We start from the raw sequence: 21,530 nt of genomic DNA on the forward strand, positions 1-21,530 counted from the left end.
CTGGAAAGTAAGAGCAAAAGCAAGTTTGTAATCCAAATCAACTCATTGTCTGTCATTTTAGCAAGGAGCAACAGCCTGATGTGGCAGCAGGGACTCTCAGTCCTGCTCTCCAGGAGAGTTCTGTATCAGCATCACTTACATGATTAAACCTGTCTTACCAGAGAGGCAACAAAACTATGCCTATTCTCTTTCAGGAGTAATGAATCATAGCTGCAGCTTGAAGTGAAATGTAGTCCGCTGCCCTGGACATTCTGGGTGAATGCAAAAACGTGCCCTAGCTGATGGCCACAGAAACCTATGCAGTTTCCTTCTTTCACAAGTTCTTTAGTCTGCTATTTGCTGTTTTAACTGGTTTTGTATTTGAGCTATAAACTCCAACTCACATTTGTCCTTTTTCTTTCACTTAGGACTGATGGGTGATGTTTTACCAGGTCTCCTGCCCGTGTTAGTTCCTCTTAGATGTTACTGAGATTATTCTGCAAGTGATATAGAGCAGTCCTGAGCACCAGCTAACAGATCCATGGGAAAAGTATCAAGACACAAAGGGATGCATTCTTCACTGTAAGTAATTTTTCTTCCTTTTTCACATTTCTTTACCTGCAATTGCCGATTGCCTTGCAGTGTATTGGGAAAGATTTTACACAAAATATGGCCTCAGCCCTGAAATCAGAAATATGTGTGTGACCTTTCTGTCTGTGTGAGGATCCTTTTTATTTCAGTGGCACTCTGCAATGGTATCGGGGTCCTTTCTCACACGTCAGACTGCCATAGGTCAAATAATGAACTTGTGAACATGGCACATTTAGTCTTGTGTTGCCTAGATTCTTTTGGGAACGTTACCAAACAAAATTCATAACAAGGAGTTGAGAAAAGTAGGCTATTCCACCCTGAAAACTCTAAGCTATTATTGCTACAACTAGGGATTGCCAGCCTTGTTGAGGCTACCAAACAGGCACAAATGAAATTTGCTCTTCTTGTACCTGTTTTTCCTTCGTGCAGTGGGTCATGTGAAGCAGTGAAAAGATGGTCTCCCCTCTCCCTTGGGGAATTCTTTAGAGGAGGGTAAGGAAGGGGTTTGCTGCAAAAATAAAATTGCAATCCAGAATTGTTTGCTTACTTTGACAGTAGAATATTGGTGCTGGAGACACAGCCAGGGGCTGCTCTAGGCTGCAGCTTGACTTGATTTGCCTGAAAATCTGCCAGTGGAAAAACCACTTCCCTAGCTGAAGTTTAAAGAAAGTGAGCAGAAAGGCTTCCAGAGAGGAGTATAACAAAATTTAAATGAAGAATAAATCCATGTGAAAGAAAGAATCCTTTCTTTCCTCCAGTTCCCTACTGTTCCTGTGATGAGGGACAAGACTTTTCTTCATACAGCTTTTATTCTTTCCCTCATTGCCTTCCTTTTTCCCCCCTTCACAGCTGTGTTCTCCAGAGGGCTTGTTGCTGCAGAATTACAAGGAGTTTCTATAAATCTCACAGCTGCCATTCATCTGGGCTCTGCTGGTCTCACAAATTGCTATGATTTAGATACCTTATCAGAAGATGTCCTGCGTGGCTGGGTCAGCATTCTGCTAAAGTGCCATTGCCGCCCCCCCCCCGCTGAACCCTGGAATTTGCATGCTGAGCTGGGACAGTGCTCAGGCTTGGTTAATCCTTGAGTGGATTTCTGAGGCTCTTAGGGCCCAGTGTTGCTGCATGCAAGCCCAGTAAAAGACTTGTAGTGCTTTGAGTATAGAATGTGCACAATTTGTGCCACAGAATGAAGAATATATAAAAAAAGTTTTTTTAGAAACCCAGCTGCATCTTTCTTTGAGTTTACTCTTTGAGGATGCCACATTCCCATCACATTAAGGGTCATGTATCTTGGGTCCAAATCCCCTGAAAGGAAATTCAGAAGTGTTAAGCAGACTGCATTAGAGAATCAGCTGGTCTACATCAGCCCAAACCCATTGATCAGACTGATTGCAAAGGCTTCTGACTGGTATATGTAATAGGACCTGTTCCTTTGAAACAAGCATCATTTTGTCTTCTCTAAGTAGTGAAATCCTGTCTGTCAGAAAGGGAAGAAGAGTAAATCAGGCTGCAGTGAGATGCACTGTGCAAGTGACAGGTGAGCTAAGTCTCCCTAGACTGAGATGGCAATGGATACCTCGCCCTCAGAGCTACCAGCCTAACAGCCTGTTGTTGCTGCCCAAACCAATGCTGTTAATAGTAAGAGGTTTAGGGTAAAAAACATTTAACAGTAGACAGATAAATAGATAGGCAGGTAGATCTGATATTTGGCCAGGACTATACTGACTGACATTGGGTTAGGGAAAAAAACGATATGTAGTTGTATCACCAGTTGTGAGGCAGCAGCAAGCTGAGTAGCTCTGGGCATCTTAGAAGAGCACATCCACTCATACTCTGAGGTACCAACTGAGCAGATCAAAAAGCCAAACCTCTTCTGTCACATCAAAAATCTACATGTGAAACCTTAGTTTATTGAAAGGTTTCACTAAGCAGCTTATCTCACAATATAGAGTACTTCTTACCTACACACCTTTACTGGATGCTTGAGAGGTGTAGAACTTCTATTTGGGTCTACCAACTGAGCAGATCAAAAAGCCAAACCTCTTCTGTCACATCAAAAATCTATATGTGAAACCTTAGTTTATTGAAAGGTTTCACTAAGCAGCTTATCTCACAATATAGAGTACTTCTTCTTACCTACACACCTTTACTGGATGCTTGAGAGGTGTAGAACTTCTGTTTGGGTCTAAGAAAGGAGTAGACTTGGAAATAATGCAAATACCTGTTTTCTTGTAGCAGCATGAGATAATGACATGCCAGAGAATAGATACAAAGGTAACAGTCAGGCTGTTCTTTGTCTGATTCAGAAGTTACAAGGGCAGTTAAACTTTCTAGGGATTTTTTTCTAAAACCCAGAAAATGCAACTTATCTAATAATGACTCACATAAAAATAATGTAGAAAGAAGTCTCCTGCAAAAAAAAGGTAAACTCAAAGCCACGCACAGGAGTTTATATTTGGATTGAATTTGGAGTAATTCAACACTGAAGATTAAAGGCCAAACTTTCTGCTGGGAAAATAAAATCTAAAATGCAATTTTAAGTCCAGCAGACTCATTTGAAAGATGTAAATTCATTCAGCTTTTCATACTGGGGGTGAAGGGAAGAACTTTTCAAAACATGAACACTGTTGTTGCAGATACCTTAAACTCACTCAGTGTTTATAAAATTCCTTTGGATAATGACTTACAACATTCAAAACAAGGCCATAAGCAGCAACAGTGAAATTCATTACAAGGAGAGATGAGCTAGGAGACAACAGTGTGCGACTTCCTTTTGAAAGATACTACTGAATTGTCAAAATGGTCACACATGAGAAGATTATTTAGAGCTGTTACTTTGTGCTGAGACTTGGCCTTTTTAACTGACCCGATGACTAGAAACTTTGAATTAAAGAGAGTGAAATGTTGATATGCTCTGTACTCTTTAATGGGCTCGTCTGTAGAATGAAATTGTGAAGTAGCTGTGATTTGTATCAGAAAGGTTTTACCTTCCTATTAACAAATGCCCTGGGACTTTTCAGCTGTCAAAAGATTCAAGCAAACATCAGTCAATCAAACACTTTGCCAATCAGCTGTGCAAAATTGACCACTAAAATACCTTGAATACTTGAGTGAATATGTACTGTCAGCTATTTTTGCTATTTGTATGTTGTGATTCTTCCATTTCATTTACTTCATTGTTCCTTGGAATTCCCTTTACCTTACTGTGAAAGCTGGCAGTACTAAGTAGCTTTGTTAATCATTTCACTCTGGCTTTCCCAGTAGTTTAATCAGAAGTTTACTAGAAAAGAAGCACAGAGTGAAAGCTCCCTAATATATATGCTACACTTACGTATCCCTGTCAGAAACTCAAAATGTAGCAGGTAAAAGCAAAACCTGTGATTCCTTACGGAATGTAAGAGATCTATCTTGTTGAAACTCCAGGTCATATTTTTGAGATCTTTTGTAAAAAAATCTAGTTTTCTCCTTGTGCAGTGAAGGAATTCAAGTGCTCATTTAAGACCAAATGACTGGCAGCCCTCCATTCTCTTCCCTTGCTTTTGCCAACCTCCTTGTAGGCCATCAAGTGCCTTGGCTGTTACATACTACAAGAGATACAAACAGTCAGGAGAAAAATTGCTTCTCATAAATCCCCTGATTTCTGCAACTAGAACTGAAGGGTACAATTTTGAAGGCTACAGGGGGCAGAGCAGGAACAGAAAACCCACTAAACACGAAGAACATCTGTTTGGATAGCTTATACTAAACAGTTGCAGAGTATGTGTGACCTGTGAGAAAAGCTGCAGCAGAAGATCAGAGCTGTAGAAGCTCTCTCCAGTGCTGGAACCACTGTCAAATAACTGTGTGCAAATAAGCTGTACTGATATCTGATAACAGAGGTGTCCTCATAGGCACACATGTCTGTATATTTCTCTCACATACTTGCACATAAGTATGACTCTATAGTTACTGGATGTCATTAGGTATTCTCAGGTTCAGCTGTATTCGGACATTATCTACAGAGATGTGAAAATAACCATAACAATCCTAAACATGCACATTTACACAAAAATTCATGTTTCCAGGAACACACATACAGTGAAATACAGTAATGACATATGCTGCCTGCCTTGAATAAAGGAGTTGTTCCAAACTCATCTGTTATAAGTGTTAATTACAAAATCCTTTTGAACATCTTAGATTCAATTTCCAAGACTCTGTTCTTTTGGATCTGGAACTTGGCAGGTGACATTTATGAGTTTTTGACTTGAGTTTGTTATATAAATGACAGACTTCAGCGGTGCAAACATGCAGAAATGCTTTTAATATGTGAATAGGCAAGTCGTGTCTGGGACGTACACTGGTTTTCATGTGGCTTCAAGAATCTTCAAATTGTCATTCATATAATTGCTAGGCAAGGCTGCAGGCTCTCCAGGGTGTGGCAGCCACCATTTTACTGACTGGTTGGTTGAGGTTGTTCTCAGTTCTCTGCAAAGGTTTTGTGACAGAGCCAAAATATCTGAGCAGTGGGGGAAAAAAAAAAGGTAGTAGAAACTGATATTGCAAGCAGCGATTAAAAAAAAAAAAATCTTAAGAACCTTCACACTCATCTCCACACTGGTTATGGATAATTTCTGAAAAAATTAAAAGAAAGCACAGGAGAAACACAAAAATAACCCATCTCCAAAATCATGTTTGTTTTGTTAAATGTTTCATCATATGTTTCAGCTTCCTCATTTGTCATGCTGAGGAAGAAATGAAATAGAATGACCAGGACAGATGGAATATGGACTCAAATGCACATTCTATATGAGGGATGAGTCAGGTATTTTGCATTGTTGTTATGGCAAGAAGGTTGTCTTAAACTTAGAGGGTCTTAGCACAGAGAGGAGTGTAGTAGCAAAAGCTGGAAAAATTCTTCAGTGATTTCAAAGTTTTTCTTACAGTTAATGTTAGGAACTGAATGGCAGTTGGGTTTGATTGTTCATGTAGTCTGAACAATCATGGTTTGGGCAGGAATGTCCCTTGTACAGCTTTCCTATTTCTAAACCACAATAATCCCACTGTGCAATGTCCTCAACTTTTCTAATGATGCACACACTCATGTGGGCACAAACACTCAGGTACACACACTTGACCAATGCATCAGATTTCATGACACCTCTAGCTGTTTAAATTCTGAGCCTGTACACAACTCTTCAAAGACAGCTCAGCTGCACAATGGACATGAAGCATTTCTATGTGCTAAGACTGTCAGTCATGCCAGATTGCATTGTGGCTGTGAGATCTTTATAAAAATCAGTTTACAATTTGAATAAGAGTCCCAGAAAGAGAAAGCATTGTGCAGTTTTATTGTGTTTCCTAAATGCCAGGTTAGATTTAAATTCTGTGTAAAAAGTGTCTATGTGATTTTTATTGCCTCTGGTTTGCTCTAGAATATGCACATGACCAATTCTGCAATCTGTTCTAATGGTCCAGTATTGATCTAGAAGTCCTCATTCACAACCAAAGACATTCAGGCACAACCTTTACGGTCTGCTAACAATGCAGCCCCTCAAAGGGCAGGAATGAGTGTTGCAGAAGCAGAGCATGAAAATGTCATCTGCCATTTCTACAACATCCTGCAGCCGTGGCTTCAGGATCCACCTATGAATCAAGCATTCACCTTCCAGATGTTCAGTCTCAGTTGGCTGCTAGGGACATTTCCTTTAAGCAATTAGGTGAGAAGTTTGGAGAATCAAGGTTTAATGTGTTTCTGGAAGCTTGCATACTGTTCTGCAAGGTATTTGTGCAATATTGCTATGCAAACGGAACAAGTAAATAAGTACCAATGTCTCTTTTGCCTTTTTTTTTTTTTTTAAAGATAGTTCCTTCCTATTGGATTTCTCGATACCTTTCTATTCTTTCCCTTTTGGAAGAGCAGCATTATAGAATCTACCTCAATGTCAGTTAGCTTTAATTCTGAAATGTAACATTTTCAAAGCAAAAAATAATGATCTTTCTTAAATTCCTCAACTTACGCTCAAATATGTGTGTGGAATGATTGCTGGAGGTAACTTATTGATATGACACCCCACCCCTCTTAAGGGAAGGTAAACCTTCAGGGTGGAATGCAGTGGATATGCAATAAATCTGTTCCATAATAATTCCCTAAGCAACATAACCTGCAACCTTAGATGTTAGCAACACCAGGGGAGCTTGGTATGCTTACTCTAAGAGAAACAACACGGAGGGTGGAGCACAGTGGAGACACCGCGGCCAGGCTTTGTGATATCACCACAGGGACAGGGAACTGGAACTACTCAAACAAGAATGGAAGGTCCCTGCATTGAATCCACTGAAGCAAGGAGGTGAAACAATGGGGTTCTGTCAACACGATGGCCTTACTTCTGATTTATATCATAAGTGCCCAGTTCTGGAGTAGTGACACACTAAATCATGTTCTCTGAGTGAACTTTGCTCATTATAATCTCATTATAATACCAAAACACACCTCCATCCCAAAAGCTACCTGCCTTCAAGGTGCGACCACCCCTCACTGAGCATGCGCTCTGAATTTTCTCTAGCATATACCTTTAAAAGTAAAGTGAGGAGGTTTTACACCAATCATAATAAAGGTATGTATGACTAGAGTTACTCAAGCTCCACCTAAAAATAAGAAAATACAAAAGGATTTAAGAGAGGAGGAATGTTAGGGAAGATACCATCATAGACAAGTTGGGAGGACAGTGCTTACTTCTGGGATCAGTCGACAGGCTGAACCTGCCTTCCCTCCCATAGGGACGCCTATTGGGTAAGATTCGAACCCTCAGTTTTACTGAGGGAGTGCTTTCCCAGGAAACTTAGAAATCTCTATAGAGTTTTTCCATAATTTAGTGTGTTTGTAGTCGACTGTATTATTATTTGCACGTGCTTTGCAGACAGTGTATTTATCACTGGCAATCCAAAAGAACCTATACTGTTGCTTTAATAAACTGTGCTGCTCATTATTCTAGTTGTGACAGTTCGTTAACGCAACCAAAATCCCTAAGTCTGGTAAACCTAGTGCGTTGAATGCAGCTAAGCTGAAAGTGCATCCGTCATCGTGATAGTTCAACATATTCAATGTGACTGGACTTATAGTGTTGAACTGAACATCACTCAGAAATTAAATCTAGCCGCCCCCAGCCCCTCTGACATCTGAGGATAAGCTGGAATGCAAGGGAGTTTATTTTCTGCCAAACTTCTTTACCCGTTAATGCAACAATGTGTTAAAGATTAGTAATTAATTCTGAACTTGATCCGTGCATGTTTACAAGTTTCTGCCAGCAAGACAACATTTTGAAAGTGGGTGAACAGGAGCTGTAAGAACATCTACAGGACTTACTTACAACATTAAAATATATAGCCTTGTTTTTCAGCTCCATCAAAGTTAAGAACTTGTATCTAAACTTGGTCAAGTTTATTCATCACTGGTACTGACCCCTGAGCAAAGTTGCTTTGACAGGTGTCCTGAAAGTTTAAAAACTCCCATAACTGTCCTTTACTTCATGCACACATTGTGTTGAAACTGCTTAAATTGTAGGCATTTATGTTTAGCCACAGCTATAGTAGCATAATTGTTAGAGAGCTGATTCTAATTACAGCAGCACAGCACCAGAATAAAACCTCAGACTATGCTAAATCCATATGTTTGCCAGTCTGACCTCAGCAGTGCAGTCCTTGGTTGCTTCTCTTGTACTGTTTTTTAGCGTTCATTCCCTCCCAATCCCTGTCCCGTTTATGTTTCAGTCCTCCTCTCTGTGCTTATTCAGTTCTTTGCTTCTCCTCCCTCTTTCCCACTTTTGCCCAGATGATTGAATACTATTTTTTTATATGCACTAAACTCATGTTCAACACTCACTTTACAGGTTAATGTCTCTTTTTTAATGCAATCATTACATTTTTTCCTAGTTCCTTTGCTCTTATCTTTCCACTTAAACTCTCTCCTCTATCACCTCCCTCAGTTCCTCTTCTCAAATATCTCTTGAAGTGAAAAGTCTTTTGACTTCTGGGCATAGCAAATCAACACGTCTCCCTTTTCTGTTCTGAGACCTGCACCCAGAAAGACTTCCCTAGCTTGTCCTGTTGCGTCTGGAAAGTCTGTTCAGAGGTGGGTGAAGAGATAAAATGGTGCAATTTATTTACTTATCTGTAATGAATTTATAGTGGTCTTTACAAAGGGATCTGGTATCATTTTGTTTTGCATATACATTACCAGTGAGAGAACAGCTCCAGCCATACAGAGATGACCTTCTTAGTCCCTGAGTCTGGGTTAAGGTGATTGCAAGCACACCTCATCCAGAACTGTCACACCTTTCTTAGCTTTAATTTTCCTTCCAGTAGTGGGTAGTAATCAATATCCTTTCACTGCATATGGTGTTCTTCTGAAGTTTAAATGCTAATGGCGCCATTTGGCAAGGTGAGCTGCATTAGATTATACAATATGACTGTAAATTGGAAATTGTTTAAGCTTTCAAATTTGTTTTATACCATTAGATTTTCTCATGATTCGTTTGTCATTCTAATTGAATTTTAACATGTACTTTGTGTTTCAAAACTTGAAATTATGAAGAATTGCATAACAAAGAACCTTTAGGAACAGGCAGCCCCCCAAGCTGTGTTTAATTTATAACAGATCAGTAAACGAGGAAGGTGAAGAGTCACAAAAATACTAAGTAACAAAGTGATGCTGCCTTAGAAATCCAATGATTAACTGCAATGAAGATAAGCAGAGTGATTATGTTGATTTATTTAAATCCTACTGCAGCATTGGAATAGCTTGGTTGAGCAGGATACTAAAGATGACTTTTACCCTTGCTCTTCCACCCTTTATCTAGGTCTTTCATCTACTCTTGGCTTACTTGACCTTGCACAGGATTACCTGGTGAGTTAATTGAAAACTGTTTCCACTAGAAATAGAGCAGAACAATAACTACGTGATTCCCCTTATGAGCAACAGCAGAAGACCTGTAAGTCCATGTGAGAAGGGTCTTCTCATCCCTTCTTCGGAGCACTCAAGTGTGTTTTCTGACTGTAGAAGTCTGGATGATCATCTTAACAAACGGCAAAGTAATGTAGAGAATCCCAGGCTCTGCATGGGTAGAGTTTACAGTAGGAGGCTGAGCTGGTTTCCAGCCATAGGTGGTATCTTCATGTACCCTGGCAGACTTCAGACTTCACAGTCTTTATGTCTCTTTTTTAATGCAATCATTACAATTGCATAATAATCATTAAAACTCAAAGTGGATTTTATTCTTTGCTTTGAGACATTAAAACACAGATTATATACATCACAGTAGCATTTTATGCTATGTTTTGAAAACAGATAATTGAATCATAAACTGCATCTTAGCCAGCTAGGAAATGGGCACGTTTTCACTATGTCCTGCTGTAATAGCATACTTTAGGGTAGTAAACAGGTGTGGTTTGAGTTTGTTTTTACAGCTCAGGATGTTATGCCAGTGACCTCAAGACCATCCATTCATTCTCTCCATTCTTTTATTCTGAAGATTAGAAGCAAGATCTTAGATACCAATGTTCTGCTACGGTTCTCTGACATTTGAAAGTACAGCAGTGAAAAGAGCAAGAGACATAGCACTTGGTTGGGATAGGAAAAAATGCATATTTAGCATCATCACTAACTGGGATTTGTTGGTGTATAGCTGAGTTGTAGACTACTTCTGCAGTATTTCATTTCCTTCTTTGCTCTGTGACTCAGCTATCTTTTGGAAAGATGGAGAATAATGTTTTCCTCCATCAGAAAAGAGCTGGAGGAGCTCAGCTTGGACAGTTGTAAAGAAGGCTATGACTGAGATAGGCGAAGTGTGCCGATAAGTCCTTTGTCCATTTTTTGATCCTTTTCATTTATCTCCTCTGTCCAGCATGCCCATCTTTGTGTGAAAACCCTTTCAGTGAAGAATCCAGAAAATGCGTGTACAGTAAAGTCAGAGGTACATCAATTTGCAAACGTAAAAAAAATTTTCCCCTTAATATCCATGACTTATTTTTACAACAAGGAATATTTAGCACTTCAGGCTTCAATACATAAAAATTTACACAGGTGCTGCATATTTTTAGACCAGATGGGTTTTTTAGACAAGAGACAAGAACATATTGGATACAGCAAAACAAATCTACATTTTTTTAAGTTTCTTTTTTTTTGCAGTGTGTTAGTTCTCATGAATACATCAACAGAGAGTTGTGCTTCTCTCTCTAAAACAAGTGCAAGACAGACAGCAGATGTGCTAATATCCCCACATTGCTCTGCCAAACCAGCGCGCACCAAGCCATATGGATGGATTGGTATTTCTGAGGTACCAGCTTTCAGAGGTATCCAGGCCTTTTCCTGTCAGGTATAACATGACGGAAGAGCAACTGTTTATGGTGGTGATTTGAATAATTCCAGTATTTGTTCCCCAGGAGTTGAAATGTGACTGTCAAGCAGCTTTTAGTTAGCGGTAGCTCCTTACCTGGGCTAGTCTCAAATCACTAACTTCAAAGTGAAGTGTACTCTGCAGTAGGTGATTGGAAGGAGCTGAGTTATTTAAAAACAACAGTCCTGGGTTATATTATTCACAATTTATATTATAACAATTTTGAGATGAAGAACCGTCATTGTGCAAGGTACCATATATACAGTATGAAAAATCACAGTCATCTTCCACTTTGAAAGATGGGTTTCTGACTGGATCACTCATTCTCAGGAGCTCAGGAGTTCTCAAGAACCTTAAAATGGTCCCCTGCATTCATCATGTTCCCTCCCTTATTCCCGGCTTAAAAAGACTTTATTATAGGAAGGAGCAATTTCTTTTTTTTCCAGGAGGACATCAGGTCTGCTTTCCCTATTACTGTGGGTCCCTGATAAGACAGGCAATTTGTTACAGGTGTGTGTGATGAGGGATTTTTCCAAGAAAAATATAAACAGAAACCAGGCCAGAACAATTTTTATCTTCATTTGCCTTGCAAATTGTCAGCTTCTCATCAGAGAATATGAAGAGCTTCATCTAAAAAGAATTTAATTGAACAGATATTTATGAGCATTCGACATATACCATGACTAAGACAAATTTCTTGAAACGTTTTGTTTTGTCAGAAACTCATTTTTTCCTGACAAATGGATTTCAGAGGAAATTGTCCAGAAGGCCCTGCTCATTGGTCTGTGTGACTGGAAAAAAATGAAAAGCCTGAACCAAGAGAAATAGAGACCCAAAAAATTTTCTGAAAGAAGTTAATGTCTGATGGCAGCTGGCAAGGGACATTAGCTAAGTCAGATACAGGAAGAAAACTTTGGAGTCCCTAAATCTATGGTTTTTTCCAAAGGAAGCTTACACAGGCACTTACTGCTCTACAATATTCATGTCTGCTTTTAGGCATTGCTGGAGTTCAGTGTATCTGTACAGCTTGTTTTAACATCTCATTTCTAATTCTAAATGGAGTAACAACATTGAGGAACTTAACTTTGAGTTCTAAACAGCATAAATCATAGTCAGGAGTTAAGCTGGGTAATTCTTGACCTGTTGAGGCAATTCATTTAACTTGTTTAAAAAGAAACCTTCTGCAAACTCTTTTGACCAATATTTGGCTCTGAAGTGAAGAAAGGTATACCTTGAAATTGTGCATGGGCCTAAAGGGCTCTTAAAAGCATCTGCTTTTAAGTCCTTTCATCCTGCATATCTGCTGCCCACTTTATCCATCTGTTTTGCAACGGGATATCTGCCATTTGTTTCCGTCATGGGAGACTGTTGTAGCAAGGCTGTGCGGCTGATAACTAGACTCCAGTCTATTAACCTCTTTGATTAAATGAATCTAAAAGGAACTAGAGACACTCTTGATATATGCATGCATTTTATCATAGAGTTGGAGAATGCTCTTGATATCCGTTTGATCACATATGGGTTCTTTACACACTCTTAAAAAGTAAAAGCAGCAGCAGAGCTAACTCAAAGCAGAACCCCACAATGGCTTAGACTTAATGAGATATTATTTTCTTATATAATTAAATCATCCCACTGTAACATCAGTCCTTTTATTTCCCCAAGAGAACTTGGGAAGTTTGTAATATAGATGGTTGTTCCCCATTGTCATGAAACACAGTTATTTACAAGGCATATACCTCTCTGATGAAGTGACATTTTTTTTGTATATGTATGGGATGAAGCATGCTTCTGCATATCACAGAAAGGGGTGAGTGTGTATGTGCCTGTGTGTGTAGGAGGCTGCCTTAGTCATGTTAAATTCATATTAGGTAGCACTTCAAGAAATGACTGGAAAGTAGAGCTGTTATTGATGTAAAAGGTCACAGACATTAACAGCCTGCAGAACGATTCCAGGGTACAGAATTATTCAGAGCTGCCAAAACACAAAAGAAAAAGAAAAGAATAAAAAAAGAATGAGGGAAATAAAAGATTTGAAACAATGGTATCTCTCTGTTGTTATTGCTGTTATACTTTGGGGTTTTTTTAAAACACTCATATTGGAGGGGAACTGGGGGGTTAATTTTGAGCTGTTTTCTGCTTTCATCTTTTAAATAGCAACAGGAAATACGCATCATTTGACTCTGCTTTTATGGAGTTTTGTGTCCTGTTCATTTAGAATTTTTTGTGGAAATATGAACTGCAGTAAATATTGATGAAATGCATGCTCTTCTGACTGAGAATGGCTTTTAAAGGGAGTCCAGCTGTTTTTTTCAAAGGCTCCAGGCAAGACAGAACAGGTGGAGGTTCAGAAAAGGGAAAGGCCTGAAGGGGAGAGAAGGAAAGCAGTGAAAAGGAAGGCAGGATGTCGAAAGTTCAGAAGAATATGGACTGTACTTTTGGATGGAAAATATTTTGTTGCTTAAATAAAATCAAATTCCTCTCTTTTTAAGGCTGGTGGTGTACTAGCTTGTGGCAGAGGCACAGAAGGGAAATGCTTAGCTCTTGAAAGCCATTACAAAAAAGGAATGAAAAGCACCAGCAATATCAAATGGTAAGGTTGTGTCTGTGTTGGTCTACCTCCCTTCCTCTCACCAAGACATGCAGCCCCTCTCATTTTCCTTGCAATCCCTTGCAGGCAGCCAGGGGTTCCAAGCAGGGGACAGAGAATAACGAAATTGTCAGTGTTTATAGTCATATATATAGCTGGTACGATTTGAGGTAGCCGATGATAACAGCAATCCTCATTTGTATACACTAACATTTATTATGCCAACAAAGTCACAGATCAATCACTTTCATCTCTGCTGCTGACAGATCAGGTGTAGACTTACAGCAAGGGAGGAACTGGGCAGATTAGAAACTGGGCCTGTTATTCTGATTATAAATCACTGTCTTTGATTTGCTGAGTAGAATAGGAACAGACATTTTTCTCTTTTTTCTTCCTGACTGAAAAACAGAATTACTGTTTTATTTTTAGCCACCCTTTACCTTCCTACCAGCATTCCCCTCCCCTTCAATACAGATATAGTTCTGTACTAGTTCTGTAATAATAGTTCTGTAGTAGTTCTGTCCTTTCCAACAGATATATTCAAAACTCCACCAGTTCGCATGCTCTCACCCTGTAAAAGAAGAAAGCCCTGGTCCTTATCTGCATCCTTTCAATCTGACAACTACAGTCCTTGCCTGTTTCTGTGTTTCATCCATTGTTCTTCCTACAAAGAAATCTTTGCAAGGATGGCTCAGAAAATTGCTAATGGTCCGTAAACATGTTTTCCTCCTGAATTTGCTTCCAACAGTGATTATTGTCTTGTGTCATTCTGGGGAAGTGAGTCCTCTTCATGTTCCTGGCAGATAAGTGTCTACAGAATAGGATTCATGGCATTCATTTAGTCTTAATCTCACCAAGGAAGCAAAAAACTGAAGTGATAAGCCTGGAAATCTAGTGATGGTGGTCTTGGAAATGTAATGATGGTGGTGTTGGCCAGCAAGCACTGAAGGGCAGTAGGTGATGTGATGCCACTGCCATTTTTATCTGTTTTCTGGAAAAAGAGAAAAGGAGTCAGTCTGTTGATCCATCAGTCTAGTATTAAGTTCACTTCAAAAAATGAAGGACATATTATTTGAAGCAATGATTTTCTTAAGTGAATGAAATGACAAGAGATGTTTGAGTGCAGGAAAGATATACAGAGATAGACAACTCCAACATTTTATATTTTAGCCATACTTCTGGCAGGAGGAGGAAACATGTCATCTTCACTTGGGTGAAAGGCACATAGTCCTACTTTTCCAGCTGATATCTCTCCAAGGAGGGCTTAGAACAGGAACATATGGAGAAGAACTCCAAGCTGGTGTGACAATAAGTCAGTGTTTGGGTAAGGAGAGCTGGGCATCATGTGTGGTCATGCAAATGTACAAGAAAATGGATGGTAGTTACTGGAGGTACTGGGGACAGCTGTAGTGTATTAAGTAGAACTGGAGCTGGTATTAGCAGTCTAATGCTTTGAGATATATATGGACCAAGTGCCACTTTCTGGAAGTATTTGAGGTTGGATAAAATTCAGTAGTTAATGGAAAACTATTGTATTTCTCTTGTAATTTTTTTTGGGGGGGGGGGCTATCCATACACTACAGCTGCAGTGTTTGTACTGTCTGTGAATCGGCAGAGATTTTGGTGTGTTGTAATAATCTCAGCAGATAAGGAAGCATGAATTAGCCTCTAACAGGGTCTTTCCAGATTTGGGCAGAGACTGAATGATCCAGTGTATGGATTCTTAATTGAGAACTTTCCTGGGGACTTGCAATCAGATGCCTGTGAAAACAAAACCAAGCAACCCCCCCCAAGCTAAAATAAACATTACTGCTAAGGTCATAAAGAAAATACTTTGTAATAGTTTAGGCAGTGAGTCTCTAACCTATGCTTTTCATGAGGAGATATTCCTGCCATAAATATAGCCCTAGCAGTATACATTAGTTTATCCAAACTGTTGACATGCCACATAGGATCAAATAACTGTCACTCTGAATAAAAAGGGAAAGGAAATGAAAATCCAGCCCAACAAATCCTTCTTCTTTTAAGGGAGAGAAAGAAAGAATCTGTATTTCTGCTACTGGCAGACAACTCACCCATCCTGCCCTTTCCTTTCTTCTGGTCACTGGTAATCGAAACAGCCAGGGAATCTGAGACAGGCTTGATCGGGAATTAGATCACATGTAAATGTTGGCAGTCCAGGCTTTTATGGTAACAAAGGAATGCTATTGCTGAAAAGCAAAGGAGCTGTCTTTATTTTGCAAAGGTGCCACTACCTGTGCTTGCCTTATATTGTGTATCAATTTTTACCTTGCAAGGTAATGAGATCAGCACACCATCTTCTACAGATGCCACATATTGGGAGGAAAGAAAGGAGCAAGCTAATACCTTTATGTGACCATGTATTTTTGTCAGGAAAATGCTGGAGTAAACCTCTAAGGCCAGATGATTTGTCTAATTCTGAGCAGCTAGAAAAAGCTTGGGCTTGAAAACTGAGGCAAACAAGATTGATATGTTGTTCCTTTTGACAGCCTTTGGGGAAACCAAAAGTATGGAGAAGGAAAGGAGAATGGAGATGGAGATAGGGATTTTTTTTCCTATATACCTGTTGAAGAAAGTTGGAGAATTTGTTATTCTATTTAGCTCCTATTAAAGTGGCTGCTGTTTGCTTGAGCATTGATGTTTCAGAAAACTGTCTCTTCCTTGAATGATGTTGGTACCTATGGCAAAACTGATCTCCTGATAATAACACTATTTGTCTTTGCCAGGTGATCCTTCCAGAAATAAGGCTGAAAAAGTACCCTAGTACCCTTGCTCATGTCTGTGCCCATGGCCCTGGTTGTAGCTCTGTGTGTGTGTGTGTGTACGGGACATGCGGGGGGGTGGGGGTGGGGGGGGTGGCAATCTCAGATGAAGATGGTTATCATCTAAGGAGCTGAGGCATATTCAGGGATCGTAGTTAACCCTAACATTTAACTTATGTAAACTAGGACAAGGAGAGTTCAACAAATCCTTGAAGATTTGTTCTCTGCATCAAGCCTCCACTAAGCTTGATGTGGGGTATGTGGGTAAAGATACCGAGAATCAAGTAATAAATACCATCACTGGAGCAGTGGAGATTTCACCACTGCTGGCAATTAAATCCTGGCTGATTATTTATGCAAAATGTTATACAAATGTTACCCATAATTCAACAGCCTCTAAAAGTGTTCTAAAAACATCCTATAAAATGAAGCAAAATTAAGCCAATTTTGCAAACTTTCTTATTGCTGCCTCTGTTGTGTATCCTTTTTTTGTAGTAACTGAGAGCTGATTCCAGGGAACACATCCTGTAGCAAATAGGCTGAGATATCCCTGCACAAATGTCAGTGATCCAAGTGCTGCACTTGGTGTTAATGTGAAGTGAATGTAGGCACAGGCATAGCAGAGTGCAGCAGACATTTTTTGGGGGGGCAGGAACGTCATGCATTTAAAATGGTTCTGCTTTAGCTATTGCACAAGCTATTTTTAACTTTTAACTTCGTATTTCTCTGTCATCATGTCAGAAATAATCTTGTAACAGTCCTGGTGTCACCACGCCAAGCTCCAGACTCAGCATTCCCAAAATTCTGATGTGCTGTTGTTGAAAATATTTTGATAATGAAATTAAAATCTAATTATATAAAAGAGTTTGGTTTGATTAAGAAGTAGAAAATTGTGAAGCATAGGTATGGGAGTGTTAAGTTTGAAATGTAGTCATAGGAACTTAGGAACTTTAGAAAATGTACTATGTGTGACTATAAGAATTCAAGTATTGTCTAAAATCAGTTAACCACAGAAACTTTGACAAAGATTTGTTGGTTTGTAGTGTTTTGTTTTAGGAAACTAGGGAAACCGTTATGGACACCAGTTTGCTGCCTGGAAACCCCTTACCCTTCCCACCTCGATCTAATTATCGAGGATTCCAATCAGTAGAGTTAAGTGAGATTAACCAATGATTGTTTTAACATAAGAATATTAATAAGATGGTGTGACTGAAGGACCAATTATTAGAAAGGTTAAATTTAAGAATAGACATAGTATGCATTTTTATGTAAACTAATATAGATGGTGGTGAGAAAAGTACTGCGCAGAATCACCTGAGGAGGGTAAAATAGCGGACAAGTGAGGAAGACTATGGAAGACCACCAGAGGGCTTCTGAAGACCACCAGAGACCTTCACTGCGCTTGCGTAAAGGACATTTACATATGTTAATAGTTTCCAGGAAAACTAATGATTATGTATAACATTTCTCGGAAATCTAGTGAATATGTATAACAGGTGTGCATTTAACCTGCATAGTTAAACCAGACAGATGCACACGATAGGTGGAGCGATCCCCCGTGTGATCCCCCGTGTGCCCAGCGCTGCAATAAAGGAGTGCCTGCTTCTTAACTTCTCATTGCTGTTAAGGAGTTTTATTCCAGATTTCGGCAAGAGTTTCACAGAGGTGAGGAGCTATCAAACAGTTTCAACGCTTCAGGAAGATGTGAGCTGTTTCAAACCCTGTCCTGCAATAATTTGCTCTAGTATGAAATACTGACAGTAAGCAATGGATGCCTTTGTCTCTTATCAGATTGTCTTTAGCATGAATTTCAAAATCAAGTAAGCTGAAACTTCAATGAAACTTAAATGTAAAAAACATTACCTAAGACTTGTCCATCCTTATGTCTTTCATAAACACTATCACAAAAGACTTGCATGACAATCTAAAGCAGGAAAGAAAGGAGTGGACCAGAACTGGCAGCAGCAGAACTTGAGATGTGTGGATGTAATCAGTCAGACTCTGCCTTTTCCAAATTTTGTTAACACTCATGGTTTCTGCAAAACAAGGAAAGACAGGATGCTATAACGCATGCAAAAGTAAGTAACAGGCTTTCCTGTCACATACAGGTCCTTCTTTCTGTGAACTTTGTGGGACTCTAGCTTGAAAAGGTCAGCAGTAGTATTGCTGTTGCTGTTCAGATATAGACACATGGGGACACATTAAAGCGGTAGGCATGCAGCATGTGACATTCCTCTTGTACAGGATGACTGATGCCTTCCAAGGGATAAGTGCAGCTATACTCAGTTACAGCAGAATGGACTCTCTCTGCAATTGAAGTGAATCTTCAGTATGAGCCAAGGCCATTTCAAGCACAGCCTATGGCACTTAAATGCTGAAATGTTTCTGTGGTTAACTGATTTTAGACAATACTTGAATTCTTATAGTCACACATAGTACATTTTCTAAAGTTCCTAAGTTCCTATGACTACATTTCAAACTTAACACTCCCATACCTATGCTTCACAATTTTCTACTTCTTAATCAAACCAAACTCTTTTATATAATTAGATTTTAATTTCATTATCAAAATATTTTCAACAAAACCAATAGAGGGGGAATAATAACAATGTTTTTCTTTCTCCTCTGGCACTTTGATACAGCGTTTCTGGTTTTGGAACCAGGTAGTGCAACAGACTGAGCCACTGGAAGACGTGGTACAAGTATTTTGAGAGCACCGGCCCTCCATGAGAGAGGCTTTGAGAAGTAGCCTCATAGCTCTGTCTATAACATACAATCTGAGGCATTGCAGGGTTTGCAGAATATGAAGAGCATTTTGGTTCACGTGACAAACAGCCTCCTTTTGCAGCTACCGTGCCCTGGCTTATTTTCAGGAGCTGCATAGCCAAAGGGCTCTGAGAGAGCACCCTGCAAGACAGAGCCAGTCAGTGGCTCTCCTGTTCATGCTCTTTTCTTCATGCACAAACCTGCGTGGCTTCGCTCATTCCTTACCCTGGCAGAGGGGGGAGCCAATGCACAGGTGCTTCAGTACGTCCCCCTCTGCCATGCAGAAGGCAGAGTTGGCAGATGTGAAATATCTTTTTGAGACTGTCTTTCTGTGCAGGCGCTCTCTGAGACGGGTGACCTCAGGGAGACTCTGAAGACAGTAAAAGGCAGAAAATCTTTCAGATGGTGCCATTTAATAATGAAAACACATTTCAGCTCCTCTTTTGCAGCCACATGGATGGGCTGCCTTTTTGACTTGAAAAAAATATCCTCCAGAGAGGGAGAATTAACTGTTGTTTTTGAAAGAAGAGTTTTGCCACATCAGCTGTTACAAACTGACAGCACTATAGAGCTATTTACAGATCTGTAGCTCCAGACCAGGACCCTCAATGAAAGCTGATGAAGTAGATTTGTTACATGAATTAAAGTTACCTTATGTAAATACATTGTTTCTCTGGGAAGTCTGGCTCCTTTTTTCTGTTCTCTAGCAGTTATCCAAGCAAGACTTCTACACCTGAATTGTTTCTCCAGAGCAATGGAAATGGGGAAGGAGGGGGGTGTCCTTGATGCTCACATTGGCACTAGATGGGAAATGACTCTCTGATAAACTAAGGGTGAAGAAAATTTCTTTGGAGTGCTTTTGTCTTCAATAGCATTTACAGATCCACTTTGGCTCTGCCACTTTCCACATAAAGATACTCAGCTGCTGACACACTCTAGTTACACACCTCACAACCTTTCCTGAGGTCAATAAACATTTCTATGGTACATTTTGGAAATAGAACCAGTGAGAAGTTTCACTGATTTCCCTCTCTTTTTTCCCCTCCATCTCTGGCAGGGATGAGAGCAAGCCCATCTTCCAACTTTCAGTGCTTTAGTTTGATCACTAGACAGTGTCCAGCTGAAGTAGCTGCTGAAATGTGCCTCATTAAAAATCTGGATCCCTCCTGTTCTTGAAATGGACTCTCCTTGCTCCTTTCACAGAGGTCAGTTCTTCCTTATTGACAGACCTGGGGAAAGTTGTGCCACTGGCAGCAGTACACATCTGTTGGCATGGACCATGACTGTGTAGGCATCCCTCCTGCTCTGCCAGCAAGATGCTGCATGTCAGCATGAAGATAAGATGCTTCTGCTGAAACTGCTGGTCAGCGTGCAATGAGTGCTTCCTGCATTCGACACAGTGTATGTGTAAAGGCCGTAGGATTTGCAGGTTGTGCATTTTGCATGTAAGGTTTTGCCCACAGGTATAGCTATAATGTCAATTTTTTTCAGGAAGAGACTTCTGTGACTGGGAAAGTGGTAAAAAGATTATCTTAAATGTCTAAGCATTGGGCAATTTACTAATAATGAGATACATTTGATACAGTGGCCCACAGCTTTGTCACACCCAAGGCTTGCTGTGAGTATTACAGTTCTTCCAATATATCAGTTCAGAATAACACATTTTTCTTCTTAAGTGTGTGGATATAGAGAATAAAGGCCTTTTGGCAATCCACTGTTATCAACTAAAGGAATGCCTTGCTAGCCAGCAAAGAGCTACAGCAAACCACTTACTCTACCACTGAAACCTAGATAATGTGTTTCTCAACAGAGGAGCGTATCTTAGTAAACTCAGTCTTTTGCGTGGCACAGAAGCAACACTGATGAAGAAATCAGGATGCTTTATAGCCGTGTCTGTTTACACAGGTCAGAGGGTCTTTGTTCAATATGGCTAATTAAGTTGATTCTTGGAAATTTAGAGGCGACATGAAAAGTAAGCTGGGAGGAAATGTCATGACAAGAGTAACAATAATTGGCAAATTGTGCTACACATCACACCTTTCTTTTGGTTACCAAGGAATTGGTTTTGCAAAAAATGTTCACAGTGTTTGCCTGAAGTGTGTGTACAAAGGCCCAGTCCATTGGAGGGTTGCTGGAAGGGCAATTTGGATATTTTGTTGTTGCTAAAACCCTCCTGACTGAGTTTATGCTAGTATGTACCAGCCATTCAGAAAGATAACTTCTGCCAGGAAGAAACATTTGCCACTAGGAGCACAAGGGAAGAATCAGTGAAAAACGTGATAAAGTTTGAATTGTAGAAAGACTGTCATGGAAAGATTTGTTTTGTCCATTCACATCAAAGATTTGTACCTGGCTTTGTATATAGTCCTGTTGATGTTTCAAGTATCTCAAATTTTCTTTTTTTAAAAATATGTATCTGTGGATACAAAGGAGGTTTAGCTACTT

General features: G+C 39.7%; 1 long non-coding RNA gene across 10 annotated transcripts in view; it reads left to right on the plus strand.

Annotated features, from left to right (window-relative positions):
• LOC128147328 (uncharacterized) overlaps window positions 1-21,530 on the plus strand; it is a 135,971-nt gene that overhangs the window by 104,954 nt on the left and 9,487 nt on the right. For 8 of the 10 annotated variants that reach the window (XR_008237001.1, XR_008236999.1, XR_008237004.1 and 5 more), the window contains 6 exons: window positions 408-561; window positions 10,739-10,886; window positions 11,393-11,456; window positions 13,439-13,539; window positions 20,289-20,486; window positions 20,577-20,603. This is a non-coding gene — a long non-coding RNA (uncharacterized LOC128147328). The remainder of the gene's footprint in view (window positions 1-407; window positions 562-10,738; window positions 10,887-11,392; window positions 11,457-13,438; window positions 13,540-20,288; window positions 20,487-20,576; window positions 20,604-21,530) is intronic. The other 2 variants (XR_008237005.1, XR_008237002.1) reach the window with 2 other exon arrangements.

This window comes from Harpia harpyja, chromosome 10, assembly GCF_026419915.1.
Source record: "Harpia harpyja isolate bHarHar1 chromosome 10, bHarHar1 primary haplotype, whole genome shotgun sequence".
Classification (NCBI taxonomy): Eukaryota; Metazoa; Chordata; class Aves; order Accipitriformes; family Accipitridae; genus Harpia; species Harpia harpyja.